Below are 19,092 nucleotides of genomic sequence, written 5' to 3'. Positions count from 1 at the left end.
AGCTAACTTGCCAAAATCTTCATAAAGGGAGACCACCCTGCATTTCAATCATAACTTGGAATAAAATCTTGGCTTTCTAAAGGTTTCTTGACTGCTGTCTAATGTTGTGCTGTTCTTTCAGTAAAAAAAAATGCTCCTACAGTCTTTCACTCATCACATTTATGTGATATTTTGTACAAAGAGTTCTTTAAAAACCTGCAGTATACTAAATGGGGGAGATTGACAGTCAGGAAAGGCTATGTAGCATAAAACCTCGGGAAATTAATTAATTAGTATGCAAGTGAATAATGTAATTTTGCTGATATTAAATTAATTGATTAAAAGGCCCAGAACTTTTCTGAATCATTGCAATGTGATTTAGTTTAGGGATATTTTTATTTGGAGGGGGGTGATGGAATAATTCTCATGTTTGTGGAGGTCAGTCATGCTTGTAGCACTTACTGCCGGTTTTCCAAATTGGATTGGCTGTCTCTACGACTTTTGTCAATTAAACTACTGCAGTATTGTACAGCCTCAGATCCAGCCCTCATCAAATGAACTGATCCTTTACAGAAGGCAGCAGAGTTGTGCTGAGTCTGATGTTGCTTCTCTGTCCATAGAGGAAATTGTTTTGGAGCCTGTTGTGCTGCTGGGCCAGAGAAATGTAGAGAAACATTCCTTCTCCTCTGTACATGTACTAGATCTGGAGTAGTGGATTGGTAGGAGATCTGCTATAGGAGACACAGGTCTTGCATTTAACCTTTGAAAGGTAAAACATTCTGAAATGTAATAAAGAAAAATCTGATCATTGTCCCTCTCCTTGTGCTTGCAAGAAATTGAAGTCAGGGAAGCAGCTTTAAAAGAGGTGAGAGATGGAGGGAGAGACAGATGAGATATGAAAGACTGACACCAATGTGATCTAGCTGAATGTAGCTTAAGGGGGAAGTGTCTTTATTAGAAATTACTTCCTTTCTCTGGGACTTGATTAGACATTGGTATGTATTCTGTGTGTAAAAGAGCACTTGCTTGTCAGAACCATTCTACCTCTTGGGACCAAGATGTTCCATGCAAGCAAGGGCTGGAGAATCTCTCTCTCTGTCCATTAAATTAGAGTGCACATGAAATAGATGAGCAAACTCTCTAAAAGGCTGAACAGGACTCTTTTCTATAGCCCATGGAAGACAATCGTAGTGGTGTCATTGACTTTTCTGATCTTTGGCTCTTACTGCAAGTTCTAAAAGTACTAAAAGTGTAAACTCCAAGTTCTGTGCTAAAGCTGCTGTATTTTTTCTCTTATTTACTTGTGGTTTTGTTGTACTGTTTCTGTTGAAAGCCACAGTTAGATTTCTGAAAAAGACCACCTGAGCAATTGGAACAGGTGGACCTTTGCTGGGAATAAATTGCCGGTAGAAACAGTGCTTAAGGCACCCAGGAAATGTGGATTAGTAGGCAGTAATTAATGGGCCTAATTTGGTGCCACAAAGGGAACATCACAGCTCTTTGTGCTCTGGCACAAGCTGAATGTTAATGAGTCTCCCCAGAGGTGTTTGCATTTGGGTTTCAGTTACTGTAACCACATGCATGGCTCAGCTATGTGCATTTACCCAAGCAATGCCCAGGGTCTGTGAATCCTCCTGCCTTTCCATGTCTTTGTCTATTTTACCTCTCAAGCCTTTTCTGTTGGCACTTCTTCAGTCATGTTGGCAGGACCTTCTAAACTCCCTGAAGGTCTCTCCATTCAAGCACTGTGTCAACACCCGTGTTCCCCAAACTGACATGACTGACTGACTCCCACAATCTGGCCCAACTTGAAAGAATCCAGCTGTCTAGCGAAAACAAAGCACCCAAAATCTGGTAGATGGCATGGGTCTGTCCAAGCCACAAGAAATGGAACACCTCCTTGGTTCCTCTGCGGACATCAGGTATGTGAGATCTCAGACAAGCACATGTGGTGTGAAGTTTGGCATTGCAGATAGTCCAGTGGCAGCCAAATTTTCCTGCTGTAGTGTGATGTTTCCAGAGGTGGAGCTAAGGGGAAGGAAGAGAGAGCTGGAATAAAACCATACCTTAAAACCTTCTCTAAACTTTTGTTTGCAGGCACATAACTCAGCAATTGCCTCTTTCCTCCTTATAGATCCTCTTTACTTTGAGAGTGGCTGATCTGCTAATTCTTACTGGTAATCCTCTGCTAATCCTCTCTTGGTTTTGGAAAGGCAAATTCGAGCTATGGGGTACCTCAAATTAAGGGAAGGAGCACTGATAAGGCTCTGTTTTTCATCCGTGTTGTTCTGTGTTCACAGGTTTGAGGTTTGGGAATAGGCATAAACCTCAGTGATAGGCCCTAACCTCGAGGGGGGTCAAGATTAAGAAGACTTAAATATTTTTATATTTCCTCGAGATGTAGCTCAGTTAATCAGCCATAGTCATATTTGACTCTTTCCCTGTCTGAGTATTAGAAATACTATAGCCACAATAAAGTCATACCTTTTCTTTCAAATTTTCTTCACATTTTCCAGGCAAGGGTTTTCAAGCAGTAGCTTTTTAGCTGCACCTACAATGTAACTGTCGAACTTCTTTCTTCACTCTATTTTTGGGTTCATGTATGTTCCCTTGCTGGCAAGGCTTGAGAGGTAAAATAGCTCATAAAAAAAAAAAAATAGAAGAAAAAAAGCTTTCAAAATAATTGACCTGATGGGTCTTTCCTTTGTTTTTTTTGTTTTGAAATGGATCCCCTCAAGTTGCCAGACTGGAAGGCTGCCCAAAAGGCTGTTGGAATACCTGGAATTGATCTTTTAACTTTCAGTGCACGTAGCTTTGGAGTCTAGTGCATGATGACTGTGTCTTTCCTGAAGCTGGACACTGGGCAAGCAAATACGTGTCAGTACATTCAATTTGTTCAGATCTCTAGACTGGTCCTTTTGCAGAGAAACTGCAGGCAGGAATTACTGTGATGTTGCTCATCTGCAAGCACAACTGGAATGAAAGAAAATCTGAGAAGCCCTTTCAGAGGCATCATTGACATAGGAAGTGTTTGTTATTCATATGATTTTAATATACACCTTCAGCATTAAAATAAAGATTACTAGCTTACAGATTTTTGAAAATACCAACCTGCAGGACCTTCAATTTAAGAACTGCCTGCATTCATTTTTACTTTTCAGTAAGATGTAGTGAAAGCAGTGCCCTGGTTGGAGCAGGAGAAAGGTAGTTTGTGCATGTCCATGTGCTTATGTGTTTCTGAGATTGCATAACTTAAAACCCAAACCGAACATGAGACACAAGTAGAGTATTTTGAGTAAGGTGGTGACATTGTCATCACTGGAGATACTCATCTGTAGGGTCTGGTCTGAGTTTGACATGGATAAACTTGATTGTCCTGCAAGGGGCAGTTGGGCACTGCCCATGCATCTGCACGCAGGTGCTGCAGCCAGGCAGAGCCCTGGGCCATCTTCCTCATCCCTCCCTGCCTCCCCCAGGCAGTGCCACCCCACCCCTCCTCAGGCAGATGTGGCAGAGCTTGGACTCGGGTGTGCTGTGGCAGATCTCTTACGTGGAATCTAAGAACATTAAAATCCTCCCTGCAGACAGCCACTTATGTCTTTGGTCCTGTGATCTTGTGAATCTGAAGCCAAAAATTCACCCTTCCTCTCCTGGTGGAGCAGGCATGAGCTGCAGTGGGATCGTTGTTCTCGTTCTTTCAGTCTAGTGGGAGTTTGCTTGCTTTGGTACGACACAAGTGCTCTCTGACCTGCAGTGTGTTATGCCTGGCAGGAGTGCAAATGATGGAACTGAGGCTTGGAGCATCTTCTTTCTTCACTGTGGGGGCGATGAATTACTGATAAAAGGACAGCCTTTGTTCATGTAATAGTGAGTTTCTGTCAGCTGTAGCCAACCACAACCTGTTTTCTGAGAGACACTTCCCTTTGGAAATACTGTCTTCTAGATACACTTTCACATAACATGTGTGTAACCCTGCAAAGAGCTCATAACCCAAGGAGGAACTGACTCCTACCTGCCAGAGTGTCTTTAGAATGATATTTGCTGATGTCTGTTTTAATGTAATTTTCCCATTTTTCAAGAATTTTAAATAGAAAAATGATGTGTTCTAGCACTGATAAGCTCAAATTTTGCTCTTTATAATCACTGGGATTTGAGAGACATAACCTGCTTCAGCTGGTTTCTCCTCTGAGTTGAAAGAAATCCCTGGCTTCCAATTCTCTGTGTGTTTGCATTGCACATAATCACTTGGTGAAGGTTTTGATCCCACAGCATTTGAGAACAATTCTTATTTTTGAGTTGATTTACTTGGGAAAGGAAACTGTGCTCTTGCTACAGAAGCCATAAATAACCTATCTTTAATCATATTATCTAATTATTAAGTCTGCTGACTCAAAGTCCTGTGATATGCTCTGAAGGCTGCATGTAAACATGAGTGTAGTGTAAGGTAGCTCATGGCTGGCCCAACCGCTCTAGAAATGAGCAGCAAACTGACCATTATGGTGATGGATGAGTCCTGGGATCAATGTTCCTCACCTTCAGTGAAGACATCCCATTACCTCTACCAGCTGCTGTTTGTGTTTTACAACCCTCATGGTAAAAAACTTCTTCCCTGTTTCTAATCTAAATCTACCTTCATTTAGTTTAAAACTATTCAGCCTTGTCCATGCCAGGACCTGCAAAAAGGTCTATCCCATCTTTCTTACTGGCTCTCTTCAGGGACTGAAATGCCACAAAACGTTCTCTTATGTGGACTGACCAGTCCCAAATATCTCAGCCTGTCCTCATTGGAAAGGTGCTCCAGACCATGGATCATCTCAGTGGTCTTCTCCTGAACAGATCAAGCAGGTCAAACTCCTTCCCATGCATGATGATGGGAAGGAATACTCTGCTGGCCACTGTATTAGGTCACTGCGTGTTTGAAAAATGCTGCTGGAGCCAATTTTAGAAATGAAGCTTTTAATCATCCTTCTCCACTCTGTTCCCCTGTGATTAATCAGAGGAAACTCTGGCTTTCTCTTTGCCTCTGCCATAGCTCCAGACAAAAGACTTGGAAATTTCCATCTATCTGCGCTACATTTCCACACGGAAAGAGTGGAAACTGGCATTTTTTAAAGGGGTTAACAAAGTCTCAAGCCAACAGTCCAGCAGAACATCGGAAACCTTTGCCAAATCCTTGCAGAATGGCTGAAACACAAGCTGTCCCAGGGAAGCATTTTTACTGCATCTCTTCACGTCAAATAAAACACACCTCTGGCTAGGCTTGTGTTTTGGTATTTTTAATAAGAGAAGATATTCTACCCCTGCTGAGGAAATCAGGATTGTGCATTTTGGAACAGGCTGCCAGCAAAAGGACGGGAGATATTAACAGAATCCTCTTCAGGACAGAAATGGAGTAAACTTTGTCAGAGGGAGAATTCTGGCAAATCTGGGAAAGGGAACAGGAGTCAGTAACTTGGGTGGTAAAAGTGGCAATCTTAGCCTAGTAATTCCCATGGGATTAGATTGGAATGAAAAATTAGACAAACCTATTTAACTGGGTCTGAGAGACGATTTTTCCCCCCTGATTTGCTCATTCAGTTCCTGAAATGATTCTTGTCCCCTTACTCAAAAGTGAAGAAGGGAGTGCCAGGAAAGCAGGAGCTGTGCCTTATGATCTAGACATCCAGAAACCCCTGAAAATCTTACATCAGCCATCTTTTCTTTGTCTTCCTGAGATCTTCTGGGAACTTCAAGTGAGCTAATTGAACTGGCCTTATTCCTAAACCAAAACGGACTCCCTGAACAGATCTTGCATTAATTCTCCTATTTCTCTCCCAGCCATGTCTCATTTCCCTCAGTAAATTCCTGAACTGATCTTAAAGATAGACCTCCATTTTGTAATTATTTTCTGAGCTCCCTCAGTTGTGAGATTTTAAAGCAGAAATGATCTGGTGTCAGTAGTACAAAGGAGATTAAAGAGCTACTGGATCCAGACATGCTGCAGGTTCCGATTTTACAAGGCCATTGTAGGAACCTGATAACCACCAGAGGATGGAAGAGCACTGGCTGTGGCCCCATTCCCCCAGGAATTCCTCCCGCTACAGCTACTCTGACATAGGCACAGTGCCACTGGGTCCTTGGCTAGTTGAATGAGCTTTGCCATGAACAGAGCCTGTAAAATAAGCTGAAAACATTACCAGTTATGTCAATCCCTTTGCAACAGATTTTAAGTATTTCCCTTTTTTTTTTCCTACAGTATTTTAACAGAATTGGAAAGACTGCAAAATTCCCTTTCAAATGCATTTTTCATGATTGTGTGAAAAAGCCCACAGTTACTGTGGTCTTCATATTTTCATAGTAATGAGGGTACTATTAAAGCCTGCCCGTCCCAAAGGAGCACAGTGATCATCAGGCTCATTATTCAGAGAAAGACAATAGCAGAATATTAATGAGGCTCAGACATCTGTCAAATTAATCTGTAGTTTCAAGTTTAGGGAAGAAAGGCAGGATCTTGATTTTCTAGCTGTGATTTCCCATTTCTGTCAAAATCTGAGTGACTGTAAGTGGCTATAAAGAGATTAATTTCTATTTTCAGCTGTTTATATAACAGTAATAATGAGGGGCCTCGGAAAGCTGATATAGCAGGTCTTTAGAGAACACTCTCCTTTATCTTGCCAGTGAGGACTGGGAAAGTGAGAGCAGGTCAAGAAGTTACAGCAGAAATGAGGGAATTTGATTCCATGGACATTCCATGGACATGCACTAGTATGTAGTAAAAATTTCACATGTGTTCAAATTCTAGGGATATCCTCTCTTCCTGTCCCAGAAACAGGGAGTGTCTCTTGCCATGGTATCGGGGCTGTCACTCTGTCCCCTTGCCAGCACTCAGGTCCTTCTAAGGGGACAAGAAAAGCCTGGGACTCATTGCACAGTGTTTGAGGCAAAATCAGAATGTTGAGGAGGAAACAAGGCATGCTGAGGTGGTTTTTACCTCCCTCACTCTCTGAGGTCCTCTTCTCTTGCCCATGTTTATGTAAGGCTCCATCCTGAAGGAAGGGAGGATAAAGTCATCTCCAGGGCCAGGAGAGGCTGCTGCAATGCACATTAGCACTGGCCAGAGTAGCCCAGGGCACTGAGGGGATGCTCCTGTAATCCCCCAGCAGTTTTCTCACAGCCTCCTGGTGCCCAGGCTGCCTGTGCAGTGAAGGGATGTAGGAATCCCGGCCCACTTGAGAATTTAGGGGAGATGGGCTGTAAATGTGCATGGAGCAGGTCCCATGCTTTGCAGACCGCCCTTTGTTTGCTCTTTCCTGGGCAGGGTCTGCCGGGTGTAGGGGGCTGCAGAGGCCAGGCATCCCTTGGGAGAGGAAAAGTTATTGTGGCTGGATTCTGGTCAGCACTCCTGGAGTGAGCCATGCCCTGCTGTACCCAGTACACACTGAGCTGAAGCTGCAATCCCCGTGAGCTTTGGAAAGCTCTCTCTTCTGCCTGGGTAAAAATAATGGGTTAACTTATGTTCCAGATGTTTAGAAAAGACAGTGCCTTGAATAGTCAAGGGGATTGGGGAAGATAAGAAAGCAATGGGCAGCTTCTCATTGTACAAAAGATGCTTCCCTCTCCAACTCTTCTCTCCTCCAGTTCTGAGTACCTGAAACAGTAGTATGCAAAAAACCAATGAGCCTTTGAAAACTCTCCTTTTTCTGAGAGAAATCTTTCTGGCAGAGTAGCCACCTCATTTACCTCCACTGAAATGCTTTTGTTTGAGCTTTGCATCCTTTCAGTCTGTTCAATCTACTTACAGATATGGTTTCCTTCATGAAGAACTTTGTTTTGAAGAAATCAGGTTTGTAGTACTGCTCCTAGTTCTGATGTTCCAGCTTCTGGAAAGCAAGATAGTCCTGCTACTTCTCCTGGAATGGGAAAGCTTCTGTGATTGATGAAATTGGATAGAAGTACTCTCAGAGGTTCAGATCTTGCATCAAGTGATCGTGTGGTGTTACTTGATAGTCCTGGTAATGAGCATCTTATTCTGTCTGACATCACTTTAGTGGTGTGAGTTCAAAGAGTTCTGAGGTCCCCCTTAATCTTTATGCTGAACAGCAGTAAGAGAGCTGTCAGAAACGGGTGCTTTCTGCTGCCATCCTCAGCTCAACACTGGTCGCCCAGGGAGGGGATATCTGAGTTCCACTACTCATCAGTTCATTTTATTGGCCTCTTGTGGGGTTTTCAATCCTGTTGTGCAAGTGAAGGAATAATAAAAACTTTTGCCTAGCACTCACAATGCAGAAGTTGGCAGACAAGACTTCTTGAGCTCCAGTCCCTCCCCTCACACCAAGGTCATTTGTGGTTGAGCAAGTCAATCCCTTTCTTTGTGGAAGGATTTCCTCTTCTCTGCAGATCTGTGCACACACTTCCTATGAATGTTGGAGGATTAAAATAATTTAGAGAAAAAAAGGTGAGAAGGGGAAATTGCTTCCTACTGCTAAACTAGAGTAAAAAATTATTATTCTATACATTTTTTGCAATTAGATTTGTACATTAAAAAATAGATAAACTCTTCTTTCTCCAGTCTTTCTAAATTCTGCAGGGAACAGTGTGGTAAAAGCCCCTTTCCTTGCTAAGCTGAACAAGCAAGTGCATCTGCCACAGCACACCCGAGTCCAAGCCCTGCCACATCTGCCTGAGGAGGGGTGGGGTGGCACTGCCTGGGGGAGGCAGGGAGGGATGAGGAAGATGGCCGAGGGCTCTGTGTGCAGATGCACGGGCAGTGCTCTGTGCCCAGCTGCTCCCTGCAGCCTGCAGGAGCCAGCTGTGGCAGAGCACAGCATCCCAGAGGCCACAGGGCAGCTCACAATCTGCCACTGCATTGAAGAGACGTTTGCTGAGCTGCTGACAGAGAGTTGGAGACACCAAGTCTTTCCCTTGTCACAGGATAGATATTCCTTGATGGATGGACCCTCAAGAGCAACGACCAAACTCTGCACCAAGTCAACAGGATCTTTGCACAAGCCTGCAAGATACAGGGTTTGGTCCTACAAGGACTTTCCCCAAATCAGTTTGGAGAGTTACCAGGTGAGGAAAAGAAGAAGAAAAAGAAAAGAAGGAGGAGAAGAAAAAGAAGAACAATAGCAACAACAAGAGGAGAGGACTTAAGGCTACAGCACTGCAGTTATATCCAGGCACTGGGAGTAATGACACGAGCTAATGATGCTCCGCCCACTCCACCATTTTCAAGTTGGTTCTGCAAGGTGCTACACAAGTGAGCCCTGGGCCAACAGATACTTAAACATGTCCTTGGCTTTAAGCATGTGAGTAAATCCTCCTGAGTGCTGAATGTTCTTTCTGCTGTCCTGAACTGGGGCCAAGTGCTCCATCCCTTGCCAGCTCCTGAGGTTAGCATCCAACAGGCCCCCCCAAGAAATACTGAATACAGCCCTACATGCAAGTATGCAAATACTTGCACCAAGTAAATATATATTATCTTGTTTTCCTACATTGACATGAATGGACCAGTTCAGGAGTTTGTGTTTCAAGCTCCCTCTCCTTTATGCCTACATGTCATGACTTGGATCCAAGCCCTTTGTTTCACAGAGAAGAAAGGCATTCAAAATGAGCATCCTGGAGGATTCTTACCCCTGGTAATAGCATTAACCCTGTAGCTGTAGCATATTAACTTTTCCATGATCCCCATTGTGTTCCCTGACTGGCATTTTCTCTGGTATGTTTTATTTTTCAGCCCTCCACCAAGTTTCTCATCCAACTGGAACAGCTTCTCTCATCCAACTGGAAGAGATGCCAAAGTGACTTAGAAAACACAGTTCAGATTCCATGGAACAAAGCAAACCACAGGAATGGTCTATTAACATTCAAATTACAGAATCCTTGAAACACAGAAAGATAAACATGCCATCTTTGTGAGTACGCTCCATCCTCGTGACAGCCCAGGTTCATTCCCTACACAGAAACCTTGGGGTATGCACACCATCCAGCCTGCCACATTGTTATTTATTCAGTGCAGTTCCACTCTCTCTATTCACTTCTCTTGTAGCCCTAAGGATGCACAGCTCATTCCAGAGAGACAAAGCCACGGAAACCTCTAGTCACAGGCTACAAGGAGAAGACCCAGTATGTCTCTGCTGCCATCTACCAGAACAGGAGAGCATTTCATTTATCCTCCAGGCTGGCACCACTGTAATTTCACCAATTAACCAGCCCTGTCTTTTCTTTTAGAGGATGTTCATTTCTAAGTAGAGCAACTTTTATAAAGACATTTAATTCCTTGAGACCAAAGCCATAATTCCATCTTTTTGTAGGTTTCAAAGAGTGTCCAAAAGGAATTGACAACAATCCAGTTGCTGATATTTTCAAGTGCCTTTTATATATCCCAGTGCCATGTTCATGTGCCTAAGATCTGATGAACCCCACCCACTTCCTTTATGTCCTCAAACCAGTGATGTGCCCACAGGTCTAAAATCAGCTTGAGGGATCTATCTCAACAGTATTTCTGTTCACAGGAATAAGATATACTGCCCTAATGAAACTTTTTTTTCTTCATCTCAGTCCATACCAAATGGCCGAGGAAAACATGGCACACAAGACTGAAGGGAACTTCCTGTTTTTTCTCAAAGTGGATAGCTTTTCAAACCAAGAAGTCACAACCCATCTTACTCTTTTTAATAATAACATTTGAAATTTTGAATAATAATAATTCAATTTTAATAACTCACTTTATTTTGAGGATAATTATTCAGAACATCTTCCTAGATGTTTAAGTCCTTTTTCTGCACACAGCATTAGTCCAAGTTTTACCAGAGCCATAGGATTTGCACTTTATTTGACATCTGAGGAGACCAGTGTGGGTCAGGCACCACAGAGTTCCACCTTCTTTTACTGGTGAATGTTTATGGATAGAGAGTTTTATCTCCTGATGGGAGAGACAGCCAGTTAGTAGGTGTCAAATCAACAATGGTTTAAGGAACTTCTTTTTCAGATGAGACCTTACAGATGAGTATCTCCAATGATGGCAATGTCACCTTACTCAACAGAATCTACTCATGTCCAGTGTGGGGTTATGCAATCACAGAAACGTGTGCACAAAAGATGTGTACAAAACTGCTTCTCTCCTGCTCCAGCAGGGCACAGCTTTCACCACATCTTACTGAAATGTAAAAATAAATGCAGGCAATTCTTAAATTCAAGTTCCTTAAGGACAGTGTTTTCAAAAATCTGTATGCTAGTAAGATTTATTTTGATGCTGGAGGTGTATATTAAAATCATGAGTAACAAACACTACCTATGTCAGTGGCTCCTTTGAAAGGGTAGCAGGCAGTTCAGACAGGGCCACATAATTTCCAGGTTCCCCAGTCCTAGAAGATGAATTCAATGAACAGGAAAACACTGCTTAGAAGCCCACCTACATTCACAATATTTGCACTAGGCAGAATAGAAAAAAGCTGAGTATGCAGAGGCATCAGTGGCAATGGAGCCACTTTTTAGCACACGTCCAATTCCAAAAGCAAATCCAGCCTTCTCCTTTGGAAGCTGAATCCTTTGAAAGTTTGCAAAGCCCCCATGAAGAGCAACCTTCAATGCTGGCTGGCCAAGCTACTCCATCCCTTTTGTTTCCCCTCTGCGCTCCTGCGGTGACACACACAAGACCTGTGTGTGTAGGGAGCTACCAGAAAAGAGAGGGAAGCTGTGTGTTCATCACTTCTTTTTCAGTGAACATTGCCTCACTTTCAGCCCTCAGCTCTGTGCTTAGCAAACTGGTGGCTGTGTACCCTTAAGTAAGACGGGTTGCTCTGAGAGACTGACCCAGCACAGGAATTGGTCAGGAGCTTCAGCTCTCCCTATCTAGGGACCCCTTTGCCCCTAACTTTTAAGTTCACAGAGGGATGAGCTTACTTCCTTTATACTTACAGCCTTTTTTTTTCTCTTATTGTCATAACACAAAGTCTCAGGATGCCTCTGTTGCTGTGCATGTTGTTCACAATCAACCAAGTATTTTCAGAGGGATGATGGGACTCTTAGTCCTCTGCTGCACAGGCCTCTAACGCTAAAATGCTTGCACTGACACTTCAGAGCATCAACACTTTGTCACAACAGACAGGGAAAGGCAGGAGGATTCACAGACCCTGGGCATTACTTGGGTAAATGCACATAGCTGAGCCATGCATGTGGTTACAGTAACTGAAACCCAAATGCAAACACCTCTGGGGAGACTCATTAACATTCAGCTTGTGCCAGAGCACAAAGAGCTGTGATGTTCCCTTTGTGGCACCAAATTAGGCCCATTAATTACTGCCTACTAATCCACATTTCCTGGGTGCCTTAAGCACTGTTTCTACCGGCAATTTATTCCCAGCAAAGGTCCACCTGTTCCAATTGCTCAGGTGGTCTTTTTCAGAAATCTAACTGTGGCTTTCAACAGAAACAGTACAACAAAACCACAAGTAAATGAAAGAAAAATACAACAGCTTTAGCACAGAACTTGCAGTAAGAGCCAAAGGTCAGAGAAGTCAGTGACACCACTATGATTGTCTTTCATGCACTATGGAGCAGGCTCCTCAACACCAAATTTTTACTCCAGGTTCAGCCTTTTAGAGAGTTTGCTCAGAGATTTCATGTGCATTCTAATTTAATGGACAGAGACAGATCCATCCAGTTCCAAGAGACTCTCTCAGAGATTAAATTTGGTACTTACATTAAGTTTTACTGTAAAGCACACATACAGAAGATAGCTTGGATAATTTCAGATAAAGCTTTTAAAAATAATGGTTGTTGATTTTTTTACACGTTTTAGATGGATAATGAGATGATGGCTCTCGCAATTAAGGGATAACTATTGTGTGAATATTAGGAAAAGCTTTAGTGATGTATAGTTATGTTATTGTAGTTTGTAGATGTCCTCTGTTTTCCCCATAGTTCCCTTTCCCCCCCCTGTATTGCTGCCATCAGACAGCCTGAGTTGTCTAGGACAGGTACAAAGAAGGCTGCACATGTGTCCCTTGCTGCAGGCAGTTGGGATTGGAAAAGCTTGGTGCTTAGGGGGTGCGGCGTGGCAACACCTGACCTCCAACCAAGTTACAAGAAAGCAGTCTCCACCGATAAATGGCAAAGAAGAGCTGACTGACAGACTTTGGGAGGGGCCAGGGCCCCAGGGATATAAAAGACTGAGCATCCATCTTGAAGATGAACTGGCCATGTGGTATCCATGAGGGGCAGTTCCCAGTGCTGTGAATTTTTCCTTATATAGTCCTTTTGTTGTATTTTTGTCAAGGTTTAATAAACCTTTTTAAATTTTTAAAGTGAGCAGTTGTTTCTCACACACCCTTGCCATTTCCCATCTTATCTTGTTCTTTAGGCAGTTATGATAAGCAACAGAATACAAGATTTCTTCCAGTTTCATGTAGAGCCAAGCCTATTGAAATCCATGAAAATAGCTATAACAATTTCACTGGGTTATGCAACAGGTCTACAGGTCTCAGCTATTTCAGGAGTAATAATGCTCCATTCTTACAGTCAGAGCATTGACAAGAGGAGGACAGCACATCAGCCAAATGGCAGGAAGATGTAGGGACACAGCCTGGGGTATGGCCACTGGATCTCAGCAGGAATTCCTAATTCCAGGAGTTACAGCTGAGCTACTGCTGGAGTGTTCAGCTTGTCAGCAGAGAAATTATCACTGTCATGGCACTAGAGCTATTATCTCAATGAGACTTTAAAGAGTGCTGCAGCTTACATGCTACAGGCTCAGTCACTACACACATAGTCCTTGTTATTTCCCTCAAGGCTGCTGTGCAAAAAATTCATTTGATTTTCACACTTTTTTACTGCAGTGAAAATAAAAAGTGCCTTTTAAGGTTAAGAGTCATTAGGACCAGATCATATCTATGGCAGCTGAGAGGAAAAGATTTTCTTAATCCTCATTCCCTGCTTGTCCCTCTGAAGATGAAAAAATGAAAGGCCTCTGAAAAGGATTTATCACAACTTTGCAGCCAGTAGTGGTAATGGTTTTTGGTCAGGGCAAGAGGGTGTTTTTTTGGGGCTTCTGCAGCACTGCAAGGGCAGACAGTGCCAGGGTCCAGCCAGAAGCAGACAGGGCTGGAGACAGGCCCACCAGTACCCCATGGACAAACAGGCAGGGGCCCTGGGATGGCCTGAAATGAGCTCCCAAGCCCAAGATGTGGGTGGGGTGCCCAGGTGAAGTAAGGCATTGAGACCTCTCGGTGCCCTCAGGTGTTTCCCATTGCTGTTCCGGGTGGAAGTTGTTCCTGGGGCTGTAGTGCCTGTCCCACCACTGGGGACCCCAGGACAGCAGCCACACACACGGCCTTGGGGCTGACCCCCTCTGATGCTGGGGGGCTGCTCCAAAGGACCAGCCCTGCCATAGCACACAGCTCTTGCTTTGCTCTCCGCAGCAAAACCAAAACTCTGCTGGAGTTCAGTCCCTGGAGGAGAGGGAATCATGGGCTCCGAGGAAACACTGAGTGTACACGGAACATACCTACTGGACCCTTGGGAAAAGGAATTTTGCCAGCTCACAGCCTGTGGGATCAGCAGCTGGCTTCATGTAGGTCCAGCTCAGACTCATTCCTGACAAACCACATGGTCTCAGAAGCTTCCAAAGGCCGGCAGAGACCAAGCTGGAGATGGCAGACAATGCCAGTGTCTGTGGGCCAGACCCCAGCTGGGCTCAGTTCCATTTGTAGGTGACCTTCACCTCTGATGGCACTGACCCTGGCAGCTCTCACAGCTTGAGGACCAGAAGTTTTAAAACTTCTCATGGAAAGCATCTGATCTAAAGAACTCAAATTTTTCTCATGCTTAGGAGCACCCTAGAATAAAAGAAGCTCTGACCTCCGCAGACCAGAAGCTTTTCATTCAAGTTTGTTTTTTTCCCCATTAAATACTCTCAATACAGTGATTTTGTAGCCCCTTGTCCTCCCGGGCCGCACGGGGAAAATCGCTGCTCCCTCCCATTGCCCCGCAGCCGGCCCTGTGTCCAAGCCCTGCGCGGCGCTGCGGGAGCCGCTTCCAGCAGCCGGGATGGCGCCGGCACCGCTCGCTGTGGAGCAACGCTGCTCTCTGCTGGGGAGCCGGGGCTGGGCAGCGGCGCTGCGCCTGCTGCGCTTTCGGGGAAAGAACGGCGTGCCCGGGCTGCGGTGAACCCTGGGTGTCCTTACCATGCAAAGGAACGCTTGTGTCTGAGCGGCACCGGGCACAGCACTCATATAAACACACGGACACGGACAATCCCCTTCCAGCCACTGCAGGAAGAGAGCAAAATCAGATTTCACCATGTAGAAATAGTCACCCTTTCACAAGCTCCAGTGTGCTCCTGGTTTTGCCTCTCTTACATCTGCACACACACAGGAGAAAAACACTGCAACCCTTTGTCGCTATTGTGTAAGAAAGTGGCATGGACTCCAAGAAGGCTGATTTGCACAACAGCGCTTTAATGTGAAAAACTCTTCTCTTGTTATAGATAGGTTCGAAATATTCCACTTGATTGGCTAATTAATAAAAACACTTTTTTCACAAACAGTCCTTGAGAAGAACAGAAAAACAGAGTAGGAAAACACCACCTAGAGGTTGTTTATATTAACAAGTTATCATCGATTCTCTACAACTCCCTAAGAAGTCTCACAAGTCCACTCTGAGAAAACTAACCTCGTTTTCTCGCTCTCTGACCAGGCTGTCACATCCACAACCCTCCTTGCCTGCTTTGTGGGCTTTGTTCATTTATCCTCCGAGTATTTGTCTCCTCTTGGCTCCCAGCATGAGCTGACTTCCTCCCAGCTGGATTTCTGCTCCATTGAGCCCACCTCCTCCAACAGCCCCCACTACCTATTTGGGTTTCAATGTTTTAGTACTTCAGAAGTGTTCTGAGGCACGACAGGAGCCCCCAGACCTTTCTCACTGTGCTGATCATATGCCCAGAGCCTCAGGAGTGCTTTCAGGGGGATCAACCAGATACAGCGGAGTCTTGTCACTGAATTACAACTTGTTGCCCTTTCAGGCACCTCAGGCCTTTCATGATTTCTATACATCATGGAAAAACTCTTTAGTTCCCCACTAATTGCTGAGTTAAGGAGATACCCTTGGGATTTCAGTGTTTCTCATTGCTGCCAACCATTCCCTGGATGAGATACCACACAAGCCAAGTCCAGGAGAAGATAAGAATTCCATGTTGTCGTGGAAAGAGTCTTGTGAGTCTTGCTCTTACCCTCACCTCTACTGTTGCTGCACAGGGAACCTGCCTGCAGCCAGTCCCTGTCCACTGAGGGGCTTTGCAAGCACCAGGCCCTGTGTCTGGCTCCCTTTCGCTGGCCAAAAACTCAATTTGCCACTCTGTTCTCAATCAAGATGTCATTCCTTAAATCCCCTGCTCAATGCACCTGAAATGTGTCCCCTGCAGTGAAAGAGTCCAAGATTTTTCTGGAAGGGCAAGGAATGGCAGTGACGAATTTAACACTTGTGCCTGGAGTCAGAAAAGACTTGTGCTAAGGCACATGAATCACTGGGAAGAGCATCTAATATGGGGGGAATGACAGTTTCAAGTGAGACAAAACCCAGCTGTTTACTCAGTCAGATCTTCAGTGGATGAAAAGCTCACTTGGAGTCCTTGTAATGTTTGGATTTTTGCTAAAATCTGTACAAAAAAATTGCAAGCTGCTTCCAGGGCTTTCTGTACAGGTGCACTGGCAGCTGTTCATCCCCGAGAGTGGGCACTGTTAGAATTAATGATTAAAGAAGCACAGACACAAGCCAAAAAAGCATTGACCCACCACCTCAGCACCTCTGCATGTGCAGAGCTTGTGTCACATGGTTTGCTGAGCCTGCTGCTCCATCTCAAATGGAGCAGCAAACATGATTGAGAATTCACAAAAGGACCCATACTGCTTCATTTTAACAGGGAATGAAATCAGGGATTATTTGCTTTTCCTACTTTTTTTTTTTTTTTTAATTCTCATTTCCTGGAAACAGTAACAGGTTCTGAGATTTTAAAGAGAAAAAATGACAGAACAAAAAACTGTTTTGCTAACATGAGTAATGTTTTTTGGCATCTGTAATGAAGTCAAGCTACTCGTTGCTATTCCATCTAGAAAACAGTAATTTCCACTGAAGAAATGCAGGGACCAGCGTTTCAACAATAAGCAGCTCACCCACATCATTAATGTGAAAAATGTGTATTTTATGATTGGCTTTTCACAAATATTAAAATGAATATTATATGTGTTGTGTTACAAAGTTATGCTGTATTAATTCTCTTAAGTAGTGTGCTAAATATAGTTTTAGGTTATAACAAAATGTTAAAATAGAAACTATGCTATGTAGGATACCTTTTTAAAGAAAAGACTCACAGTGAGATAGCAGCCACAGGACACCTAAATATTTCAGAGAAAAAGGATTTATTGCTCTCTTATCAGAAGAAACAAACTTCTTCCCGCCTTGCTCAGGCTTGAAGGCACCGTTAGGATTATGAGGAAGAAGGTGATGATGACCAGACAGAATCCTGTGTTTGAATGGAATTTATGCATCATGTATGAGATGTATGAGTATGCAACAGGCTATTGTTTTTAAGGGTTAATCCTCTGTTAATGGGTGTCCTTTTTCGGGCTTATGCTGCCCAGAAAAAGGTACCCGGACATCCTTAACTCTTTGTTTCTATTGTCTCATATTGTCCTGATTCAAATTGTCCAAAATTTTTATTACTCTAATTATATTGCTATTTTTATAACCATTTCATTACTATTAAACTTTTAAAATTTCAAAACCAAATTATTGGCGTTTTTCACAATTAACACTCTCTTGCTTTTCTGCTCACCTCCAAACCCCCCTCCTTCACCTTTCTTTAGCACATACATTAGAGATGCTGAACTCAGAATAATATTCTCCAGCTGATGTAAAATACATTGGGACTGTGTTTTTCTGGCAGAGAAACTTCTTTGGGGCAGCAGAAAGGAGGGAGAGGGCAGAGAGGGAGACCCAGCCCTTTGCAAGCACTGGGAAAATCCACAAATTCCAGAGGTTTACGTCCAAAAAGGAGACAGGGGAGTCCTGCAACTTTACTTGAATAAAGGGAGAGAGTCCACCGGCGCACACACCCACGGGGTTTGTTTGCTCTCTCGAGGTTTTGGAGGGCGCAGCCTCCTTTTATCCTAAACTTCTGGCTGTGTGTTGCCCTCTTCCTCTCCCCGCTGGCTGAGGCACAGGGAAGGTACAGCCTTCCAGAACTGCCTACCACATATCCCTCCTTGAACCTACTATTTTACCCCAAAGTTCAGAAACTCAGGCTTGTGCAGACCCTTGTCTGTTCCAGGAGCCAAGCTGTCTGGGCTCAGCAGCAAACCTGCCCTAAGTCAGTAGGGACATTAAGCCCCATTTCAAAGATGTGAACACCCATCCCTTCACCCATCAACTTGTTTGTAAGGACATTAGCTTTCCTCTCCAATGCTGCCTGCTGGCCCTGTGTGAACTCCTAGCCTCGATGGTAGTCCCAAGAGCCTCATAGACAACATCATGGGTACAAACTCTGCTCCACTTTCCCTGGAGGAGTATTGAGACATTATTCAAACAAAAGTCCTTTGCTTGAGCATTCAAGTTTAAAAACTGTTTTCGAAGGATTTCACCTAAGTGGTTCAGCCAAGACTAACAAGCCTGTGGCATAAGGAAGGCTGGAGTTTCTGATTCCCAGCTCCTCATGTCTATTTTTAGCTCTAAAATCAGATAAACAATAAAAACCAAAACCAACCAGGCAACCAACGCAGAACCTGCTGGAAAATAGAGTTGTGCACTCTGGGCTTTCTTCCACAGGTAGCTACTTTTAAGTAATAATAGCAACAAAAGGAAAAATAAAATTAAAGACATGGAGAGAATAAATGAGTGATTAACTGTTTTTACAGGCTTGTCATCTGGGTGGTTAGGAAAACTTTACACTTCCACAGCATACTCCCAAAGAGTGACTGTCAACACAAAGGCAGGTGCTGGACTCTCTTTTCAATTCTTTCTTACCTTGCTGTACCTACACTAGTTTTCATGAAGCAGAAAGGGTACCATCCTTCTTTTTCTCCTCAAGTTTATTTTAACCCATTCAGCAGCATGATGGAAGCTTTTGAGTTCCCAGTAAGT

The sequence above is a fragment of the Agelaius phoeniceus genome, chromosome 5 (genome assembly GCF_051311805.1).
Source record: "Agelaius phoeniceus isolate bAgePho1 chromosome 5, bAgePho1.hap1, whole genome shotgun sequence".
In the NCBI taxonomy this organism is placed as follows: Eukaryota; Metazoa; Chordata; class Aves; order Passeriformes; family Icteridae; genus Agelaius; species Agelaius phoeniceus.
The sequence above is the reverse complement of the archived record's forward strand: the minus strand, read 5'-3'. Positions refer to the sequence as shown.